Source organism: Sminthopsis crassicaudata, chromosome 1, assembly GCF_048593235.1.
Source record: "Sminthopsis crassicaudata isolate SCR6 chromosome 1, ASM4859323v1, whole genome shotgun sequence".
NCBI classification, from domain to species: Eukaryota; Metazoa; Chordata; class Mammalia; order Dasyuromorphia; family Dasyuridae; genus Sminthopsis; species Sminthopsis crassicaudata.
This window is the reverse complement of record NC_133617.1, coordinates 700,250,824-700,273,804: the sequence shown is the minus strand read 5'-3', so window position 1 is coordinate 700,273,804 and position 22,981 is coordinate 700,250,824. Positions and strand designations below refer to the sequence as shown.

The 22,981-nt window shown below is 37.7% G+C and overlaps 1 long non-coding RNA gene across 3 annotated transcripts in view; it reads left to right on the top strand.

Annotated features, from left to right (window-relative positions):
• Positions 1-22,981, top strand: part of LOC141555766 (uncharacterized) — a 73,487-nt gene that overhangs the window by 14,302 nt on the left and 36,204 nt on the right. For all 3 annotated transcript variants that reach the window (XR_012486338.1, XR_012486337.1, XR_012486332.1), the window contains exon 2: positions 2,100-2,252. This is a non-coding gene — a long non-coding RNA (uncharacterized LOC141555766). The remainder of the gene's footprint in view (positions 1-2,099; positions 2,253-22,981) is intronic.

Here is a 22,981-nt window from a genome sequence, read left to right as displayed (position 1 = left end):
ACAAACATACATTTATATGTATATACATATATGCTTCTTTGGACATACATGTGGACATTTGGACTACATAACTGATATAGACAGCAACACACCCCATCTATGCTTCTATACCTGACCCTGATTTCTTTCCCTCCTCGGTATCCTCTTTCTAACTGTCCCAGTTCTTTCTGGGCTTCAGAGTTGGTCTGGCCACTGTTCTATGTGATATAGAATTAGGAGATCTACGTTCTAATTGTGGTTCCAACCCTTACTGCTTTTCTGACCATAAAAAATGATATTTAGTCCCTAAGTTTCAGTTTCCTTATCTATAGATTGAAGATAATGGCTCTTGCAATGTCTACCACTGAGAGCTAGTAAGAGAAAAGAGCTTTATCATCTTTAAAACATGCTTGGATGTGATCAACTGTCACTAATTACTACTGACAATATCATTGGAAGAATAAAGGAAAGACCAAGTGTGAATGTCAGTTCCCTTTTCTGCTGAATGTGATTCCCTCGTATCCTTAAAAAATAAACAAAAACCTGCTATTCAGGTGACTCCTTATAAAATTGACTCTGACTTCTTCACTAACTCCCCACTCCTTATAACTGTGGTTTGGAAGCAGTTCACACAAAGGACATGGTTGACTGGCTTAAAAAACCTATCCTGTGTGAACATTAAATCAGTTGACCAGAAAGGAAACCCAACAGCTGGGGAAGTTTCTTCACAAACAACAGTCAAGGAAGGCAAGGCAGAACAATTCCCCTCAATCCAAAGTCTACTTGGATCTACGTAATCATTAATATTGAGAATAAGAGAACTTGGCTGGCATTCCAGTGAGCAGCTATGTGGGTATCACTTGGGAAGGGATTTGTCATGGAAATAGGTGTATTGCATATGTTGTTGTTACTCAGTTGTTTCAATTTTACTAAACCTCCATGACCTCATTTGGGATTTTCTTAGCAGAGATACTGAAGTAGTCTTCCTTTTCCTTCTTCAACCCATTTTACAGATGAAGAAACTCAGGAAGAGTTAAGTGACTTGCCCAAGATTATGGAGCCAGTAAATGTCTGAGGCAGAATTTGAACTGAGATTTTCCTGACTCAAAGACTAGCACTCTATCCATTGAGCCCATCTAACTTCCCTCTTGCATAGATTATCTTTCCCTATAGAATGTTAGTTTTTTGAGATTAAGAACTATTTCATTTTTTTTCTATCTCCAGCACCTAGTAGGATACTTGGCACATATTATGCTAATAATAGTTATAATAACAATAAAGCTAACATTATCTAGCATTTTGACATTTGCAAAGTACTTGTTACCTGTTATCTCATTCAATACTCACAACAACCCTATGAAGAGAATGCTATCATTATCTCCCTGCTACAGATGAGGAAATTAATTGTCAGTGAATGATCTGCCTATTGTCATATAGCTAAAGGGTGAGTTTCTTGAGTCTGGATTCAAACTGAGGTATTCCTAACTCTGAACCCAACATCCTATCTACTAAATTGTATAACTGAAGATGCATTCAATAAATGCCTGATTGATAACTCAAACCCATGAGACAAAAAGAAATATTCAACTAAAACTGGCCTGAATCATCTCTTTTCTTTTCTTCTTCTTCTTCTTTTTTTTTTTTTTTTACAATTATAGGACTTCAATCATTCTTCAGAGAAGGATAATTGGGCCCTTCAGAACAACATGTCAGGTTATGAGCTGGAATTTAAATAAGTTCTTTTGACTCCCAGATCAGTGCTCTTTCTTTTCTTTTCTTACTTTTTATTGAAATTTTTTTTTTTATTTTCAAAACATATTCAAGGATAATTTTTCAACATTGATCCTTGAAAAATTTTGTGTTCCAATTTTTTCCCCTTCTCTCCATTCATCTCCCCTAGATGGCATGTAATCCAATATAAATTAAACATGATAAAAATGTGTTAAATTCAATATAGGCATACATATTTACATAATTATCTTGTAGTATAATAAAAAGCAGATCAAAAATTTTAAAAAAACCTGAGAAAGAAAACAAAATACAAGCAAACAACAACAGAAAGAGTGAAAATGCTATATGTGTTCCATACTCAGTTCTCACAGTTCTCTCTCTGGGTATAGATGACTCTCATCATCACAACATCATTGGAACTGGCCTCAATCATCTCCTTGTTGAAAAGAATCACATTCATCAGAATTGATCGTCGTATAATTTTGTTGTTGCTGTTTACAATGATTTCCTGGTCCTGCTCATTTCAGTCAGCATCAGTTCATGTAAGTCTCTCCAGGCCTTTCTGAAATTATCCTGTTGATCATTTCTTATAGAACCATAATATTCCATAGCATTCATATACCATAATTTATTCAGCCATTCTCCAACTGATGGGCATCCACTCAATTTCCAGTTTCTGGCCACAAACATTGTTGCACACCTAGGTCTTTTTCCCTTTTTTATGATCTCTTAGGGATATAAGCCCAGTAGAAACATTGCTGGATCAAAGGGTATGCACAATTTAAGAACCGTTTTGGCATAATTCCAAATTGCTCTCCAGAATGGTTGGATCCCTTCACAAGTCCACCACAATGTATCAGTGACCCAGTTTTCCCATATCCCCTCCAAAATTTGTCATTATCTTTTCCTGTCATCTTAGCCAATCTGAGAGATGTGTAGTGGTATCTCAAAGTAATCTTAATTTACATTTCTCTAATCAATAATGATTTAGAGCACCTTTTCGCAGGACTCGAAATTGTTTTAATTTTTTTCATCTGAAAATTATCTGTTCATATCCTTTGACCATTAATCAATTGGAGAATGGCTTGAATTCTTATAAATTTGAGTCAATTGTCTATATACTTTAGAAATGAGACCTTTCTCAGAACCCTTGCATGTAAAATTTTTTCCCAGTTTATTGCCTGTCTTCTAATCTTGTCTGCATTAGTTTTGTTTGTACAAAATCTTTTTAACTTAATATAATCAAAATTATCCATTTTTCATTCCATAATGTACTCTAGTTTTTCTTTGGCCACAAATTCTTTCCTTCTTCACAAATCTGAGTAGTAGACTATCCCTTTTTCTTCTAATTTGCTTATAGTATCCCTCTTTATGTCTAAATCATGAGCCCATTTCAACCTTATCTTGGTGTAGGGTATTAGGTGTTGGTCAATGCCTAGTTTCTGCCATACTGATTTCCAATTTTCCCAGCAATTTTTGTCAAATTGTGAGTTCTTATCCTAGCAGCTCAGGTCTTTGGGTTTATCAAACATTAGATTACTGTAATAATTGATCACTGTATCATTAACCTAACCTATTTCACTGATCAACTATCCTATTTCTTAATCAGTACCAAATGGTTTTGATGACTGCTGCTTTATAATATAGTTTTAGGTCTAGTACAGCTAGGGGATATGGCTCTTTTCAACAGCAAAGTGATTCAGACCAGTTCCAAAGGTCTTGTGAAACAGAGCCATCTGTATCCCGAGAAATTTACATAATATTTTCACTTTTTATTGTTATTTGCATGAATTTTGTTTTGTTTCTCATTTTTTTTCCTTTTGGGTCTATTTTTTTGGCAGCATGATAACTGTGGAAATAGATATAGAAGAACTGCACTGTTTAACATATATTGGATTACTTATTGTCTAGGCAAGGAAGTAGGGAGGAAGGAAGGGAAAATTTTGGAACACAAGGTTTTGCAAGGGTGAGTGTTGAAAATTATTAAAAAATATTTTTAAAAAGCTTTAATAAAAAATGACCTAGAAAACCGATTAAAGAGAGTTAATTTATAAAATATAGGACTCACTAAAAAAAAAAAAAAAACCTTGCATGAAAAAATTCCTGGGCATCATCTTTCAAAAAAATCTAAAAGGAAATTGCCTGGACCTGTCAGAACCAGAGGGCACAGTGAAAATATAAAGACACCACCATTGGTTCCTAAGAAAAAAAAAAAACATACCAACAAAAATCCAAATGGAAACTTTCAGAAATGTCCTAGCCAAAATCCAGAGATTCCGCCTCAAAGAAAATAATACTTCAAGCAGAGTAAAAAAAAAAAAAAAAAAAAATCAGTATTCAGAACCTATCATCAGGATCATGTAAGACTTTGCAGCAACTACCTTAAAGAATACAAAAGTCTCTGACATTTTCAAAAGCTAAAGGTAAAAGCTTCCAATCAAGACTAACTTATCATACAAGACTAAATGTTATTTTTCAGGGGGAAATGGACCTATGCTGAAATATAAACTTTTCAAGCATCTCCTTTTAATTCTACTTTGATTTAAGTTTCTTGGCTGGTCATAGGGCTTGAATGAGATTGAAAATGACTGAATATATGGGAAATCTCTTAATTCTGTTGGGATTCTAGGAAGAGCACCAAGTCTTATCATCTGCCCTGTTCCTACAGTTTGCAGGCTCCCAGCACTGTCATCTGACGTAGGGACATTGACTAAGGACCCCTGGGCCTTTCCATCTCTGCCTCTTGCCCTTCCCTGTCATACATTCACACATATACACAAAAATACAATATATACATGTAATATACCCATGAATAATCCATCATACATGTACATAAACCACCTATATGTATGTGCATATATGTATATATACATATGTGTATATATATGCACTTGTATACACACATACATATAAAAGCTGAATTCTTAAGATATCTTAGACTTTCAATGCAATCTGGTCCAGTGGAGTATGCTGGATTTGGATTCAAATTTTGAACCTGGGTTCAAATTTTCACTTGGCAGCATTTATTACCTATGTTACCTTAGGCAAGTTATCTCTCTGGGATGAATTTCTAGACTGTCAAATGAGAATAATGTTTGCAAATGAGATAATGGAGGAGAAAGTGCTCAGAAAAACATGAAGTAAAAGAAATGTTGAGAGGTATTATTATTAAAATAGCTACAAAAGCAGCAGGCATGACTCATATACTTTTATAGCCCCAGGGGACCACAGAATGCATGAATCCCTTACTAAAAAAAGTCTCTTAATGGCTGAAGGGAGTTCATGAGTCTAACTAGGAATTATTTGCATTTGGGGTCAGGATTAGGACCCTCAAACATATTCAGGACAAGGCGTACAAAATATGCTCTCTGTTTAAGGGAAGCAGGACACCAGCTTGTGAGTGAGAGATGGGAGTACCAGGATATCAACGAATGAGGAAGGAAATTGAGGAAAAAGTTCACACCAGCTTAGAGCCAAGTAAGAGATCATTTCAATTTGTCAAAGACTAATTTAGCTAATTTTTGCTAACTCAGTATTAACTTTTCTTGTTTCTACACCTTGAACCTTTTCAGAATATTGTCTTCTCAATTTGACATCCTCTAAATTCAGTACCATTGGAAAAATCCCACTTTCCCCAACCTTTTACATCTTTGTATTTATCCACTGGCCAACGCAGGTCCCTGGTGGCTGTCACACTGACATAACCAGCCTTCGACTAACTGGCCAGCCCCTGTAGGTTTTAAGGACTCTAGCACCTGGAACTTTTGGTAGCTAGGACTCCTTCAGATGAATGAAAGATCCAACAGGGGGAAGTCAAGGCTTGAAATCCAGGGCCCTGACATTCTCCCCAAAGCCAGGCCTGACTCTCCCTGAGTTGATTAAAAGTTTTAGCTGTAGGGATCATGACAATGCTTTCCTTAATGATGTTTCTGTTTCCAAGATAATTTCTGATATATTGAATGGTTATCTGATGGGGAAAGTAGATCTTACATTTTGGGCAGCAGAGAGAGCTTCTTTTCTTCTACTTAATCCTGTTTCTGGAGCTCAGAGAACTAATGCCAGAACAGGAGCTACTGGCCGGAGCAGAATTGAGCATGTGACCCTGGTCAAGTCTTTTCTCCAGGCCATATTTTCTTACTTTCAAAAAGAGAAGAATATTAAGAGTTGTCATTCAATGCTTTGATCCTGATAGGATAACCTGAAGTGGGACTTTCAATTGAGGAATCAAATTTAGAATCAGAGGGTGTAATAGAAGGGATTAGTCAATCTCACTTCCCTTCACTTTATGAAGGAGGTCATTGAAGTCCAGAGCAGGGAAGTCACTTGTGAAAGGTCACACAGCAAGTTATTGGTAGAACTGGGACAAAGACTCAGATTCCTTATTTTTTCAGGCCGGGGAGCTCTCTATTGCCTTAAACTATTAACTTCATGTTCCAAGAATAGCCAATAGCCAATAGTCAATAAACTGGCTTTTGTATAAATAATCCTGAAAATGGTCAGCAGCACATTTCAGAATCAGCAGTTGTTTATACTTCACGCCTTGATGCTCCTGACTCTTGTCCATGAAATTATGAGACATGGTGAAAGGTCATCCTGGATGGGAAGAAAAAGTATACTTTTTACAAGATAGGATAGCCTTTTGGGGACTCGGCTTCAGGAAGCAAATGAAAGAATAGAACTAAAGGATAGAAATGTAAAAAAAGCAGATTTATGCTCCATATGGGGAAGAAGTTATCAAAAATTCAAGTTGCTCAAAAGTAGAATGGGGTACCTCCAATTCGCCATCTTTGTGTGGTGGAGTGGTTCAAGCAGTCTGCAATTCCATACTACTTGTTAGTGAGATAATAGAGGTATATCCTCTTCAGGTAAAGTAGGGACTAGCTAAATGGTGCAATGCATAGCACCTTGGTCCTGGAGTCAGGAAGACCAGAGTGCAAATTCAGCCTCAGACACTTACTAGCTGTGTGACCCTGGGTAATTCACTTAACATTGTTTGCCTCAGTTTCCTTATCTGTAAAATAATGAAGAGATTCAAATCACTTTAGGATCTTTGCCAAGAAAATGAGGTCACAAAGAGCTGTAAATAGCTGAACAACAGCAACCTGAGATGGAATCCAACTAAAACTAAAACAAAAAACCATTTAGCAAAGTGCCTGGCAAAGAATAGACCTTCCTGCCTTTCTCCCCTCTTTCCTTCCACATGAAATAAATCCAGGGTTGCCCTCTGATCTTCTTCTAGACTCTTAGACCCTGCCTCTCCTGCTCCAATAGGCTTTTGCTTGTAGGATGAGATGACCTGTCTGTTGCCCTTTCTCCTTCTCTTAAGGAGTATCCTTCCTTCTCCTAGTTACTGCTCTAGGTATTCTAGTCCCCTGTAGCTAGATCAGGGGAAAATTAACTAGACATTTTTATTTCTCTTTAGTTCTCTGAGCATTATTTCCAAAAGACAGCCCTGATTTTCTAATTAATATGATTAAGAGAGAAAAAATATGTTAAATTTTTTTCAACTTAAAAGCACGCACCTTTGATTAACAGCATTTAAACACTATTGCTGGCCTTTAATGGCAATGTACAGGGTTGGGAAGCAAGGTCAAGTAGAAAAGATGCTTTATTAACCAATGAGAAAGTTTGTTCTGTATTTTAAGGGAAAAGTAAAGATTTGAAGATGAATGAAAGATCCGACAAGGGAATTCAAGGCTTGAAATCCAGGCCCCTGACATTCTCCCCAAAGCCAGGACTGACTCTCCCTGAGTTGATTAAAATTTTAGCTGTAGGGATCATGACAAAACTTTCCTGAATGATGTTTCTGGCTCCAAGCACAGATAATTTCTAATATATCAAAAAATACCTTCAGAACATTTGCATTGTTTTAAATAAATTTATTCATTAATTAGGAAAAAATAAGTTGGTTAAGTTTTTGTTTCTTTAGTGAATTAAAATAATGTCCTTTATGACTTAAGTATTCAATAAATGTTTGCCTTTTTAAAAAAGTAAAAACAAATTCCTTGGGTAAATGGACTAATGAAATGCACTAGACATGTTTGTGTGATTATAGTAGATCCAGGACAGCTGAGGGGCTTTATTTTCAAATTAGCATAAATTGGAAAGCCAACCATGGCTAAGCCTCTTCAATATCCTTCATGCCCATTGAGTTACTCAAAGTCTCATCACTTCTCTTTTTCTGATTTAGTGATATTGTGGGGTGGTAGAAAGAAATCTTGAATGTGAGTAGTGCTGAATTGTAGATGTGAGATGTGAGTTCAAATCCTAGCTCTTTCACTTGTCACCTGTGCGATCTTAGTCAAATTATTTTATATCTGTGAGCCTCAGTTTGTTTCTATGTAAAGGAAGAGATTGTTCTAGATGGGATGTAACGGAATCCACATTTGTCTTTTATCTTTTATTCCCACTGCATTACTATTCAACATTGTTTCCTCATGCTTAGCTGATCACAAAAGCCTCTAAATGATTTCTCTCTTCCTCCCTCTCTCCCTCCTTTCCTCCTTCCTTTCTTCTCTCTCTCTCTCTCTCTCTCTCTCTCTCTCTCTCTCTCTCTCTCTCTCTCTCTCTCTCTCTCTCTCTCTCTCTCTCTCTCTCTCTCTCTCTCTCTCTCTCTCTCTCTCTCTCTCTCTCTCTTGCTCGCTCTCTTGCTCGCTCTCTTTTTTTCTCTCTCCTCCCTGTCTCTCTCTCTGTTTATCTCTGTCTCTGTCTGTTTCTCTGTCTCTGTGTGTGTTCTGTCTGTCTCTCTGAGTCTCTGTATCTCTCTCTTTTTTCCAATCAATCCTAAATACAGTGCCATGCTGTTCTTAAAAACACTATTTTGTACATCATGCTCTCTTCCTTTAAAAGTTCAAAAATGTTTGGCTCCCGATGGACTGCACAATAAAGCCCAAACTCCTCAGCCTGACATTCAAGGCTCTCCCTAATCTAACTTCTCTTTACACATACAGGTTTGAAAGAGACTTCTAACAGGTGTCCTTCTTTGACCCCAACCTTTTTTCACTGTCTTCATCCCAATCCATCTACTACATAACTGATAGCTTTATCTCCTGATAGAGCTGTCCATTGGCCTTCGGTGCTGCCTGTATGCTTTGGTGGCACTAAACAGAACCAGTCCAAAATATTTTATGGGGGTTCCTTAGGCAAGGTTTAAAAAGCTACCTGTTTTCCCCCTCCATGTTACTATCTGCTGGAGATTTTGGAGAGTCAAAATGTCTCATAGGAGTCACATTGTTGCAGAACAAATATGCATGACCCTTGAAAACTATAATTTTTTAACTTTAAATATGATATGTTTTTAATAAGCACTATTCATATTTAAAAGTTTCCATAATTGAGCCCTTTGCCTTTTGCATCTAAGGTGAACACACAAGTGACCCACCCCTGATCTTGGTTCTGGCACCAAGAAGTGGTCAGGAGAAGGCTATAGTTATACTGTTGAACAAACAAGTTTTAATTATTAAAGTTTAATTACTACTGGCACTGACTATGGCCCTTTAGGGGGCAGCTAGATGGCATAATGGATAGAGTGCTAGCCTTGGAGTCAGAGTTCAAATCTGGCCTCAGACATTTACAAGCTGTGTGACAAGTCCTTTAAGTGGTGTGTCTCAGTTTCTTCAATTGTAAAATACAGATAATAATAGCACATACCTTAAATATTGTAATAGGATTAAATGAGATAACAACTGCAAAGTGCTTAGCACAAAATAGGTGCTAAATAAAAGTTTATTCTCTTCTTCTTTTCCTTTGCCCAGAGACAATTAGAGGAGAATATATTGAAGATGAGTGGTGGAAGGAAGATATAGAAAGTCCATTTTGGTTTTGTAACAGTGAAGGATACAGGAGAGGCGATCTGGTATCATGAAAAGAACACAGAACTTGGAGTCAGAATCAAATTGCTGGTTTGCTATCTTTATGACTTGAAGCAAGTAACTAGTTGCTGTTGAGTTGGATCAGTCTTGTTTGGCTTTCTGTGACCCCATTTGTAACATGGCCTCCTAGCAGTTACTATTACCAGTCTGTCCTAGGCCCAACAGAGTATCTTTGACCACTGACCTTTGCAGTGTCAACTCTACTAGGCTTGCCTCCTCTGAAGCCTTCAAAAGTCTCTGGCCCACGATTTCTTGAATAGTAGTTTAATAACCAATAACACGCTCAAGAACAGCCACATGTAATCTTAAAAGCCTTTATTATACCTACTCACATCATGCCCTGACTTGTTAACTCCCTAGTGAACACCTGGTCTGAAGACCCACGTGTTCAATACCAAAGTCTTTGGTATCTCTTGGCTATCCATCAGCTTGGCTTGGCTACCCCAGGCTAGGGAGCCAGGTTAAAAAGAGTGACTTGCTGCCTGCAGTGGGCTTATAAAGGACCTGTGAGGTCACACACGCAGCCAATCAGCAAGAGAGCCTTCACCCATTACGAAGCTATCTCAATATGGCCAGGATCCCACCCACAGGGCAGTCCTATATCCACAGAGATTACTTCTGGGACACTCAATCTCCTGTTGCACCGTGTTCACCCATTTAAAGGATCCTTACACCCATTTAGGGTTTTCTTGGTAAAAACCTATAGTGTGCTTTGCTTTGCTTCTCTAGCTAACTTTTCAGAGGAGGAAACTGATGCAAACAGAGTTAAGTGACTTGCCTAGGATCACACAGCTAATAAGTGTCTGAGGTCAGATTTGAACTCAGGTCCTTCTGATTCCCAAGCTGACTCATTGCACTATCTAGCTGCCTGGCATCTATGCTAGATGACTTTAAAAATCTCTTCCAGCTTCACATCTTATGACATTCAGAAATGACTTAAGTTGGTACTGCATCTGGTCTTGCTTCCATTTGGATGGTCATTGATCGGATAACAGCTCTTCTTTGGCTTTGGTCATGCAGCCAGTCACAAATACACTTAACTTCACTATTTTCCAGTCTGTAACTGCCAGTTTACAAAGGGAGCTGCAGATTAGAAGGAAGTAGGTGACACTTCAGCTGGTTCTTCTTGGAGGAGAAGGATAAAAATAAGTGAGATAGCAGGAGATGAGAAGGATGGCAGAGGGAGGATGAATTTGGGAAATAAGGAGCAGGTGTTACTGTGGTATGGACACCAAATGACCATTCATTCTTTCCCCATCCACTCGCTTCCAAAATTAGTCCCTTTTGATCACCAGAGTTTAGTAGCTAGAAATATAAGTAAATTAAAGACATATTTTAAAAGGCCTTAATTGCCTGCCACATTAAGGAGTTTGCATTTTATCCTGCATGCAATGGAGAGCTACCACAGTTTTTTAATAAGGGGAGTGACAGAGTCAAATGTTTGCTTTAGAAAGACTGTTCTAGCAGCCCTATCAAAGATGGATTGGAGATGGAAAATAACAAAGATCTAAAGACCAGTTGGGAAGATACTTCAGAAACCCAGGTAGATGTGATGGCATCTATTTGAACAAGACTGGAAGAGATGGGTAAAGTAGGGAGAGTATGTTTTGCCACTCCTTTAAGATTTGGACAGCTAAAGATATACCAAAAGGCCAGATTCTGTTCCAGGTTGAAAGCCACAACTCTGAGAAACCTGAGCCTTGGGCAAGCTCCATGCTGGAGCTGTGGGGTATGGGCAGGCAGGAGGTATGGGCTGAGGGAAATAGTACAACCCCATCCATCCCCAAGGAGCCATGAGAGAAGGAAGGACTGCAGGATGAGGGGAAGGGGGAGGCTCAGCTTTGGAGAACTGTTCCTTGGGAGATTGGAGCATGGCAAGTAGTTACAGATGGTCAGAGGAGCCAAGAATTAGGAATTTGCAGCCCTGGCTAAGTCTAATTCTGTGGTTGGGAAAATATTCAGCTGCAAACAAGCATATTCCTTCTTGATTTGGGCAGGCATTTAAAAATGTCTGACCAGAAATGAGAGGGTCTGATGCTGCTGGACCAATTAATGCCCATGTCTCCAAAGTGACCTTATCAGAGTGATGTCTGGGAACAGGGTACATAACTGTATCTGTAGTCTGATGGGTCTTGACTTGAAATTAATTGTAAGATTGTAATAGTAAAGGATATTTTAGGTTTAATTGATTCTAAACCCCTGCTTTTTAGATGAGAAAAATGAAATCCATTGATTTGCCCATAGTCCCTCAGCTAATAAATACCAGAGCTGAAACTCAAATCCAGGGTCTCCTGATGACTTCAGATTCAGTTCTCTTGTGACCATGAAGCCTTTCTCTTCCTTCCTTACCTCCCTCCACTTCCTGTCAATACACAAGATAGAATGATGATCTCATCAGTTCAGGAGTTCCCTTCAACAGTGAATATTGTAATCCACCCATGCTTATCCATCACATAGCACTCTCACCCATGTCTTCCCAAAAGTGTGTCATAAGTTGGCTCCAATGGAGCTTCCTGACTATCCTTTTCATTCTCTTTCTCTCAACAAACAATCAATCCATCTTCTTTCCTTCCTATAATTCTTGGTGCCATCTTTGACTCATCTTCTTCAGGAACCTCATTGATTATGTTGTAATCTACTCATAATCATCAGATTCCTTTCTATTGACTTCGGAACAATGTTCTTATTTAGTTCTTTGGAAGCAGGGCTATTCTAGGTCTCATTGAAATTCAGCAGAACCATAAAAATGTTTGTATTGAAAAGATGGATTTTTGCTATCATATGCAACTTAGGACTGGTAAAAATGCTTTGCAATTTCCCCAAAACAGTTGAACAAACTTTTCTCCTCTTATTTAGCTCCAAGCCCAATTCATTATCCATCTCTATTGGTCTGTCATATAGAAGCATATATAGAAACACATATATAGACATATCTACAGATTTGGATAGATATATCTATTTACTCATAGAAATATATGTATGCATGCATATATATATATATTTCCATATACATATCTATGTAGATCTATATCTCCTTTTCTATCTATATCTACATCTGTTTCTCTCAATACTTTTCTCCTTCTTCCCCTGTTGTGTTCTGCTTTATAGAGCCCCCAAGTTGGGGTGACAAAATATACCATTGCTTTCTAGAGCCCCCACACTGAGGTGATTAAAATATATTGTCTTAATGGAGAAGTGATGAGGCGGGACTCCTGAGGATGGTGGAAAAATGGGGTCCATTTATTCCAAGGACTTTCCCCTTTTTATATCTTAATACTCTTATGTAACAAAAACAACACTGAACATATGCTAAGTATACTCTGTGCATGTGGGGCCACATGAACAACTTGTTGTTGTACATAGTTTGCCACCTGGTATCACTCTACTTCAATCACAACACAGGTTGTCACCACCCCCTGATTTCTCAGGAAGGCTGAGAGCCCTTAGGGGAGATGAGGAGCTGAACCAGACATTATTAGCAGGTTCCTTCTGGACTTAAGGTCTTATACCTCACCCAGAGTTCCCCCACTGTCTGTGGCCCTCTATTCTACCCCTTATTCTATAGTGTGCTCATTCAAATGCGTGTTAAAATTGGGGAAACAGACCTTTTTTCATCCATGTGGTCTTTGCTGTGTAGATGAACAGACTAAACTACTTTGAATAATTATGGCTCTCTTCCAGGAGGCATGTATGTATGCCTCCTATCTCTCTCTGTAATGAACATAATGTCCTCTACAAAGGTAAGCATTTAATAAAGGACTTCATCATCCACAGAAGGTCTCTCCTAGGCCTGAATTTAGTGATGGCTATTTTTGGTGAACTGATATGTCACTGTTTTATATTTCAACTAATATTTAATATTACAGGGCCATTAAGCAGGACTGTTTCTGTTGCTGCATGTTCCAAAGAATCTTTAATGATTCTGATAAATGGATCACATTAATGGGAGGCATCTTGTAAAAGAGTAAATAAAAAGACATTTTTTTCCTAACTAGCTGAACGCTAGTTTGCAATCAACAAGAAATAAGCAGAGTGGGATCTTATATTCTATCTTTCAGTCAAATGTGAGATGGCAAAGACATTTTCAATGATAGTATTATTTTCAAAAGCCAACAAGGATAGTTTCAATTTATGGACAGATGATTTTCATGAAGATTTTTTTAAATAAATGAGAGAATAAGCTAACTGAGTGGCAGCTGGTGATATTTTCTTGGTCACTTTTTTGAAAATGAGTTGTGTGTAAGATTCCCCTCACATACAACTTTTTTATTTACCTCTTAATCATGTATTTTATAAATTGATTCTTTAGTACCCTTTCAGTTATAGCTCCTTCAGCATAGATCTTTAATATTTGATTAAATCTGGTTTTTTTCCCCATTTTTGCCCTCTTAAATGCTATGTAAGGGTCCAGATATGATGGTTCCACAATTATGAGGGAGAAAAGAGTTTGTTGTTGTAATATTTTTTGCAAGTCTTTCTATTTTTCTTCTGCTTATAGTCTTCTTTGTGTTTTCATACTTGAGTGTCCTTGGAATGATTTTTCTGACATAGATATCTTGCCAAGCTTTCTTTGGACCGGTTTTACCCTCCACTGCTTTTTTTCTGCTTTCTGAGATGGTAAGGGTCATAGTTGTCCATCATCTTTGTTCAGAAGATTTTACTGATAAGTTTAAATTTGAACCTGGTGTTGTCTTTGGCAGGTATCTTTCTCCCTTTTGCAAGTTAAATCTGATATTTGCTGACTAAGGTGCTTTCTGGTCTTTTTTGGACTCCTTATTATAGCAATTAATTTGCATTAGTTTTAACTTCTGGATGCAATTATTATAGTCAGGGTCAATGTAATTTCTGGTGTCCATTTCTATTTTTAATCTTCAATATTGTGTTTAAACTATTCAAGGTTAAATCTTAATCATATGATATTTTCTTTTCTCTTGACTGTTTTTTCTTTGTTTATCATAAATTCTGATTTTAGCTCAGATGAGTCAGTGGTCTGATTGCAGGGATAACTCCCACATCCATAATGCCGTTTTCTGACATGATATAGTTAATGCCATTCTTCGTGATGATATTGCTGCTGGTGTTGGACTTGTGTCCAGTGCCTACCAATTTATTTTTTAAGAATTTGTTCATAATATAGAGGTATAATGTTTCTGCATAACCTACAAGATTTTGATCTCTCTTTTCCTCTCAAAAATGGTTTCCCATATATATTTCTGACCTTCATTTCCCTATCTCTTCAATGAAGTCACCAAGTTTTCTTTTTGTATAGAGGGTCTTATCAAGTTCTTCATCTAATTTCTCTACCACTTGTTCTTAGCATTTGCTGCTGTTGCAATTCATTTCATTAAGGTCTGCTTGCAGATATATATTAGTAATACCATTTGTGATGACCCATGAAAATAATATTTCTTCCTATGTCAAGATAAGGTTGAAATGGGTTCATAATTTAGACATAAAGAATGAATATAAGCAAATTAGAAGAACAAAAGATAGTCTGCCTCTCAGATCTGTGGAGAAAGAAAGACTTTGTGGTCAAAAAAGAGCTAGAGTACATATTTTGAGAATAAAAAGTTTTAATAATAATAAAAAAAGAAAAAATTTTAAAAGAATATTTCTTATAGCTTTGGAAGAATATAATACAACCTACTTTTCCAACTCCTTTCTTTGCTTTCTCAAAGAATAGCTATCTGCCATCTTTCCCTTTAGCTTCAATTTCCTTCTTTCTTTCCATTTTGTTTATGAAAAGAATGTGAAGTCTAATATGGTTCTATTTATCTAGCAATATGTCCATTTGTTGTCCATAGGACAAAAATCTCAAACTTAGAGTGGCAATAGTCAATTAAAGTTTTTTGAGTATACTTTAGCACTTTCTACACCCTTTCAAACCATTCTGTCATTGTTATTGAAAGAGTTGAACGGGACCACTTAGGACCAAGGACCATTAACAAAATGTTTCCCTATCTCCTGAGCTTCCATGGCTAAAGAAGTTTTATCAGCAAGTGGCCAGCCATTGTTGACATACTTATCTGTGATTAGCTAGGCTGGTCCTTGGAAAATAGGCTCACTCTTTTCTCTGCCAGCATAGAAGAACCTATGGTCAGTTCTATACCACAATGAAGCATTAGAAGTGGATGCTTGTGGAGTCATTCTCCCAATAAAGCCCATTAATTTAAAAGAAAGTGAGGTTGGGACATAGTGAACTCAGAAAAGGGATTTTTCCATGTGCCAGCTCACCTGAAGGATTCCTATAAAAAGGAAATCCAGGGAAAGTTTACAAGTCTTCCCAACTCAGGCCAAATTGGCATTATTGCCAAAATAACAAATTCACAAGGCCTCTATCCCCACACCTAATCAAGATTCACCTCTGTAACAGAGGTCTGAAGTGGCCAACCAGTCTCTACATGAAGACATCTGGTGATGGGGAACCTACTACCTCCTTAACCTACTACCTGGAACCTATTACCAGCCCATTCCAGTTTTGAATATCTCTAATTGTCAACAAGTTTTACCTGACATGGAGCCAAAATATGCTTCATTGAATTTTCCACCCACTCTTTCTTAATTCTGCCCCCTGGGGCCAAACAGAAAAAATGTAATTCTTCTTCCACATGACAACCCTTCAAATACATGAAGACAGTATCAGAGTTCCTCTCCACCCTAAAGTAGCATCTCCATTTCAGTCAACCTGTCCTCATATGGTAGGACTAAAGTCCTTCATCATGCTGGTCAGTTCCTCTCCAAATAACCAATATATTTTGTAAAATTCACTGCCCCAATGTGAACTTAATAATCTAGGTGTGGACTGAGCAGAGAAGGCCTAAGCATAGACTCTTAATGTATTTTAAGATTGCATTAGTATTTTTTGCTGCCATATCGCATTATTAATTTTACATTTTCAGTCAGAGGGTTACAAGTTCACTTTAAGATGAAATGTTGTCTAGCCATATCTCCCCATCTTGAATTTGAGTAGTTGATCTTTTAAAGTTTTACTCCTAAAGTGTTTGCTTTTAAAAAGTTTATCTATCCTCTTTCTTTATCCTTGTTTCCTCTCTTCACATCTTTTTCCCATCCATATCTCCCCCTTCCTGATGGTGCTAAATGATTAAAAATACCTGAAAATTCTTCCAAAGCAGAAGTACATTCAAGTCAGATTTACCCTTTAGTGCCCCGGGCTACACAATTACTATCCACTACCTTTCTTGACTCTCCCCTCCCTACAACCCTCCTGCTCCATCAAAACTCCCATTCCTGCATTAATAATGATCTTGACTCAAGGGCTAGGAAAGAAAAAAAACTGATAAAAATGAACATGAGACTAAAGTGAGAATAGCCAATAACCCCTAAAGCAAGAAAAACCCCTTAGTCCTTTCAAGGATATTTATATGTTTTCAAATTTTGCTTTTTTTTTTTTTTTTTACCTAGCTGAAGCTTTAACAGTGATGACATTTCATCAGGAGGACAAAGCAAAGGGAGGGTTTTCACGTGACATGTAGGGGAAGAACATCTTCTGTGTCACCTCACTGAGATGATGCTTATTCTGCTCATAGGTCAGATCAACCTTGCTCAGGGAGAGTAAAGCTTCCTGTCTTCTCACCTGTTCTCTGTTTTGTTACTGAAATCCACCATTCTTTTGTGGCTTAAATCACTCTGCACTTTTCCCCATTAGCTGCTATGGAAACCAAAGATGTTCATGAGGGAGGCAGAAAGGAGGGATATTCATCTATTCTGAATCGATGCAGTTCACCTAATGGATTTCAGTCTCATTGAATCCTTGGGAAAGTGCCTTCCATCTGCATTGGTGTATAAGAGCCCAGAACTGGAAGAAACCTTAAATGATCATCTTGTTGAGCTACCTCATTTTGAAGAAGAGTAGATCGATGTAAAAAGGGCAAATAATTTCCCAAGATCATGTGATGAATTAATGGCAGAACTAGGTATTTTTGTTCTCCAAAGCTAACATTAACAACAATACTAATAGTAATGAAAATAATGACCCTCATATAATGCTTTAAGGTTTGCAAAGCACTTTACAAATATTACCTCATTTGAACCTCACAACAATCCTGGGAGGTGGATGCTCTTATTATTTTACAGATGAGGAAATTGAGGCAGAGAATTTAAATGGCTTGTCTAGAATCACACAGCTGAGTATGTGTCTAGGCGATTTGAATTGAGGCTTTCCACGCTCCAGATTCACTGTTCATCCACTCAGCCACTCCATATGTGTTCTTTTGGCCCCAAAGGAAGGATGGTAGAATTTGAGAAACTGTATCTCCTTTTACACCACTCCTGGATACTGCATTTCAGCTAATCTGAGACAAGGATCTTATGCAGGGATGCAGGCAGCAGTGTTAGAGCATGTATAAGTAGCAGAGACTACAATTAGGTAAAGAATTTGTGTCAATATTTAGGAATAGCTAGTTATTAGATTCAAGATCCCAGGCAGGAGTACAGCAGCTAATTAATCAATGAGCATTTACTTAGTATCTATCAGGCACTGTGCTAAATTCTAGGGATACAAAGACACAAGTGAAATATTTCCTACCCTCAGAAATTTTACATTCTAATGGTAAAGAAAACAGGACATAGAAACAAGATATCCCTTCCCAGTCCTAGATATATGCCAATAAAATACAAAGTAACTCTGGAAGGGAAACCAATACTGCAGGTTAGAGCTCAGAAAAGAACTTCCATGAAAGGTGTCATTTAAGCAGATTCATTAAGAAAACTAGAAATTTTGAAGAGTGGAAATGAAAATGTAGATTATTATAAGCCTAGAAAACTTCCAGTGAAAAGGCAAGGGGATGGAGGATGGAACTTTTTGTATCAGGAATAGCAAGTAAGTTGGTTTGTACAAGAGAGGACTGTGTAAATAGCCTGGAGAATTGGAATTTATTCCTAGAAGTAAGAAGAAACCATTGATATTTATCAATATCAATGGAGATAACATGGTAGCAATCAGATGCAAGGGTCAGCTGGTAACTGTGGTTATTAGAAAGAAGAACTCAAGGATTCAAGAAGTTTTTACATCCCCTCACCACATATCCGGGTTTCATGTTTTGTTGATTTTTCCATGACATCTCTATCATCTATACCCTCCTTTCTATTCACAATTATTTCTCACCTGGACTATTGCAAAACTCTGTTTCTGGTCTTTCCTTTCTCCAACACAACATTCACATAGCTACCAAATAGTTATAGCTAAAACACAAATCTGATTGTCACTCTCCTATTAAGAAAGATCTTTAGTGTTTCATTCTTGCCTCTAAGATAAAATACAAATATTTCAGCCCAGTATTCAAAACCCTCTCTAACACAGCTTCCCCTTACCTTGCCAGTCCTCATCACATGCTATTCTAGTCAAATCGGCCTATTAGATATCCACCTCTGTATTTTTTGCATATATACCATTGTAACTGGAATACACTTATTTTTTAATTCTACCTCTTAAATTTGTAAAATTCAAAAACATGTCTTAGCTGTCAACTAGACTGACTGACAAATAGACAAACAAATAGATTATTGTTGTTGTCTACTTGTTTTACTTCTGTCCAACTCTTCATGATCCCATTTGAGATTTTCTTGGCAAGCATACTGGAGTAGTTTGTAATTTTCTTCAGTAATTCATTTTACAGTAAGGAAAGTGAGGCAGACAGCATTAAGTGACTTACCCAGAGTTACACAGCTAGTATCTGAAACCAGATTTTAATTCAAGTCTTCCTGATTCTAGGTCTGGTGCTCTATTCACTATGTCAGTTAGTTGCCCATGATAGATAGATAGATAGATAGATAGATAGATAGATAGATAGATAGATGGATAGACACACACACACACACACACACAGAGAGAGAGAGAGAGAGAGAGAGAGAGACAGACAGACAGACAGACAGACAGACAGACAGACAGAGAGACAGAGAGACAGAGAGAGACAGAGAGACAGAGAGACAGAGACAGAGAGAGACAAAGAGACAGCTAGAGAGAGACAGAGACAGAGAGAGACAGAGAGAGATAGGCAAGCAGGAAGATAGGCAGATGCATAGATAGGTAAGTAGGTAGGTAGGTAAGTAGGTAGATAGGTAGATAGATAGATAGAACATTTATTAAATGAAATGCTGGAAGTAGAAAAACAAGAAAACAAGATGATCCTTACTCTCAGGATTTTACATTCTAACAAGGGGATTTGAGTTCAAATCCAACCTGAGACACTCATTAGCTGTGTAATCCTGGGAAAGTCACTTAACTCTGTTAGCTTCAATTTCTTCATCTGTAAAAATGAACTAGAGAAGGAAACAACAAATCACTCCAATATCTTTGCCAAGAAACCCCAAATGGGGTCATGAAAGTCATATAGGACTGAACAACAACAACAATTTGTAGTATGATCATTTCAAGACATACTTTATTTTCTCTTATAGATTATAAATTCCTTCAGGGAAGGTTTGGACTGTGAATCATTTTGTATCTAAAATCCTGAGCATCCAGCATAGATGCATAATAAATGCTTATTGAATTTAAGGTGTAATGGCATTCCCTGATCTTGGTAATGAACTCCTTATTATCTTTCTGAAAGGATTCTTGTGTGGGGAGTGATCCTGATTCAGCTCACCCATAAGGCTTCATTCTATGTGGACATAGGGAATGTTTGCCCTGGGGTCTCTTTATTCATTTTCAAGGGGTGTCCTTGAAGGCTTTGAGCTTGGATGTCAAGGAAGGGAGCCATTGCAGTGGATAAGGTCTAAGAACTCTTTGGAATCTCCAGAACCCTGATGTTGCCTGATGTTGCTTGATATTTTAGGGCAGATTTTGCCTTGGAACCTGGAAAGTCTCATGGAATCATATGATTCAGAGCAAAGACTGAGGTCCATTTTCTAAATCATTTTTAATACCACTGCTCAAAATCTGTAATTTAGTCTCATCCTAACATTAATCACTTTCTTCCTGAGAGTTTAATCCTATAGCCATGCCTCAGAGGGATGCTTTCATTGGGATAAGAGTGGGGAAATGAGGATTTTTTTCCTGCTAATCCTACTCATCAGATATTCAGCAAATATTTGAGAGTTCACAAAATTTTAAACAGGAAGAGGTATCCAAGGACCATGAGACAGGAAGGAGAAACAGAAAGAAGTCCCTTCAGAATGAAATGGGAGGATGCTTTTAGTTTTGTCTCTAAGCCCCATGGAACCCTGACTACATCATTTCTCAACTCAGGGCCCTAATTTCCTCACCTGAAAAGTAAAAAGCTTAGACTGAACAATCTGTAAGGATCCTCCTAATGCTAGTGTTCTGTGTTCTAATAACGTGTTCTCAGATCCTTCCAGATCTAATGGGCTATGAAACTGGCACCTTTCACATCATTCACTACAAGAATCATCTCTCTAAGTCAAATTTCTAGTCGCTTCCACCTTAAGGATCTGTTTCTGATGGAACCAAGATGTAGCTTGAGGGACGCCATGGTTGTCTTCTGTGATACTAACCTCACAGTCTCAGTCTAGGTGTATTAATAAATATTCCTAATAGCATCGATCTCATCTTGTAGAACACTACAATTATGACATTGAAAACTTCAAGAGTTTAAAGGATTCATGTATTTGTTCTTTTGCTCTCAAATCTGAAGGAGAAAGCACTTGAGTGGTCAAATGCAGGCTCTGACATGGTGGTGAGTTTCTATGGCTTTGGACACAGACTACACATTGTTCCCAAATATAAGTGGCTGAGCATATTTTTCCCCCCTGAAAATATAATCAAGGCCAATCTCTCCAAGAGCCAGATGAGGAAAGTTACATAAGCTCTTGTTTCTGTATTCAGACTCTTATTTTTGTCTGTAATTATGACAAATGTCCCAGCCCTTGTGTGAACTGGCATTGGGTTTGTGGGACTGCATCTAGCTACAGCTTGTTGGGAAGTTGAATGAAATGAATTCAATTGTACATACTTTCTAATTTGGCACCCACTGAAAGTCCTTCCCTCTGTTTTTAATTAAGTCATCAGCAATTTCTCTTTTCAGCATTTCTTCTGATTTTCCTCCAAACCTCCAGACAGATCCACTCCATGTTGAGGGAAAGGAGAGTTGGTCCATGGATGACTAACTTTGTTTACTGTCTTCATCCCACCCATTATTAGACTAATAACTCTGGAGCCGACAGTCTTCAGGGACAGAGTACTGTGGGGGAGATGGGAGCAGCACTTAGTGATAGTTAACTCAAATTATAGAAGCATAGACCTCAACTATCCTTTGTGTATCCTTTCCAATGCCCAATAGTTTTGGGTTTTTTGCATAGTAAGCAGTCAATAAATACTCATCTAATTGAGTTAAAGTGAATTAAATTATAAAAAACACTAAGATGAACAGATTGGATTTTTAGGAATAAGGGAGGGGGGATGAACTAGTTTATTATTGCCCCATCATAATTCTTTGGCAGTTAATTAGGTACTTCTGTAAGCTACACTAATTCTTTGGGACCATTAAGATCTTACTGAATAATTTGTGGCCTGGTGATGGTCCAGATTGCTCTCCAACCGCCCCCTCCCCAAGTCTGGGTCCTCAATCATCTTATACATGGAGACTACTGGTCACAAAGGGGCTTAGATGAAAGAGGGTGAGTGGTAAGGAGGAAATCTATCTTCAGCATTAGAGACATCAATCAAAACTCATGTCTACTTATGTTAAGCTAGTAGTTCCATCTTTCTGGAAGGATAAAACTAGAATCATAATGAGGTGAAAGATTCTATGCAGGGATTAATAGTTATTCAATCATTTTCAGTCATGTCCAAGTCTTTGAGACACCATTTGGGTTTTTCCTGGGGAAAATACTGAAATGGTTTGCCATTGATTTTTCCAGATCATTTTATAGATGAAGAAATTGAGGTAAACCAGAGTGAAGTAACATGAAGCTCAGGGTCACACAGCTAGTAAGTGAGTGTCTGAGGCCACTTTTGAACTCAGGAAGATGAATCTTCCTGAGTCCAGACCTGACACTATCCACTGGCCCCAGTACACAGTGAAAAGATGGGGCTCTTTGACTTTGGATGACATTTTTTTCAGTTGCATTGACCCCTTCATTTCTCTAGGAGTAAGAGAAAATTGGGATCTGTTCAGCAGCCATTATAAAAATTTCCTCCATCCCACTTTTAAATTTCCTTTGTAGGAAGTGAAAAAAAAATCCTACTTAAGCTTCTCATTATTCCACATCATTCTGAAGATCACTGAGAATCCATAAACATTTGAACAAAGCAAAATTCAGATGGCATACATGGAATAAAATGAGGCTATTTCCCTGTTTCTATTGTCTTCTCTATTCTCAGTACCCTAGTGAAATGGACAAGGAACTCATCATCCTTCCCTGCCATCTTTTGGATCTATTTTGTTGACAAAAGGGATGTAATGGAAAGAACACTGGAT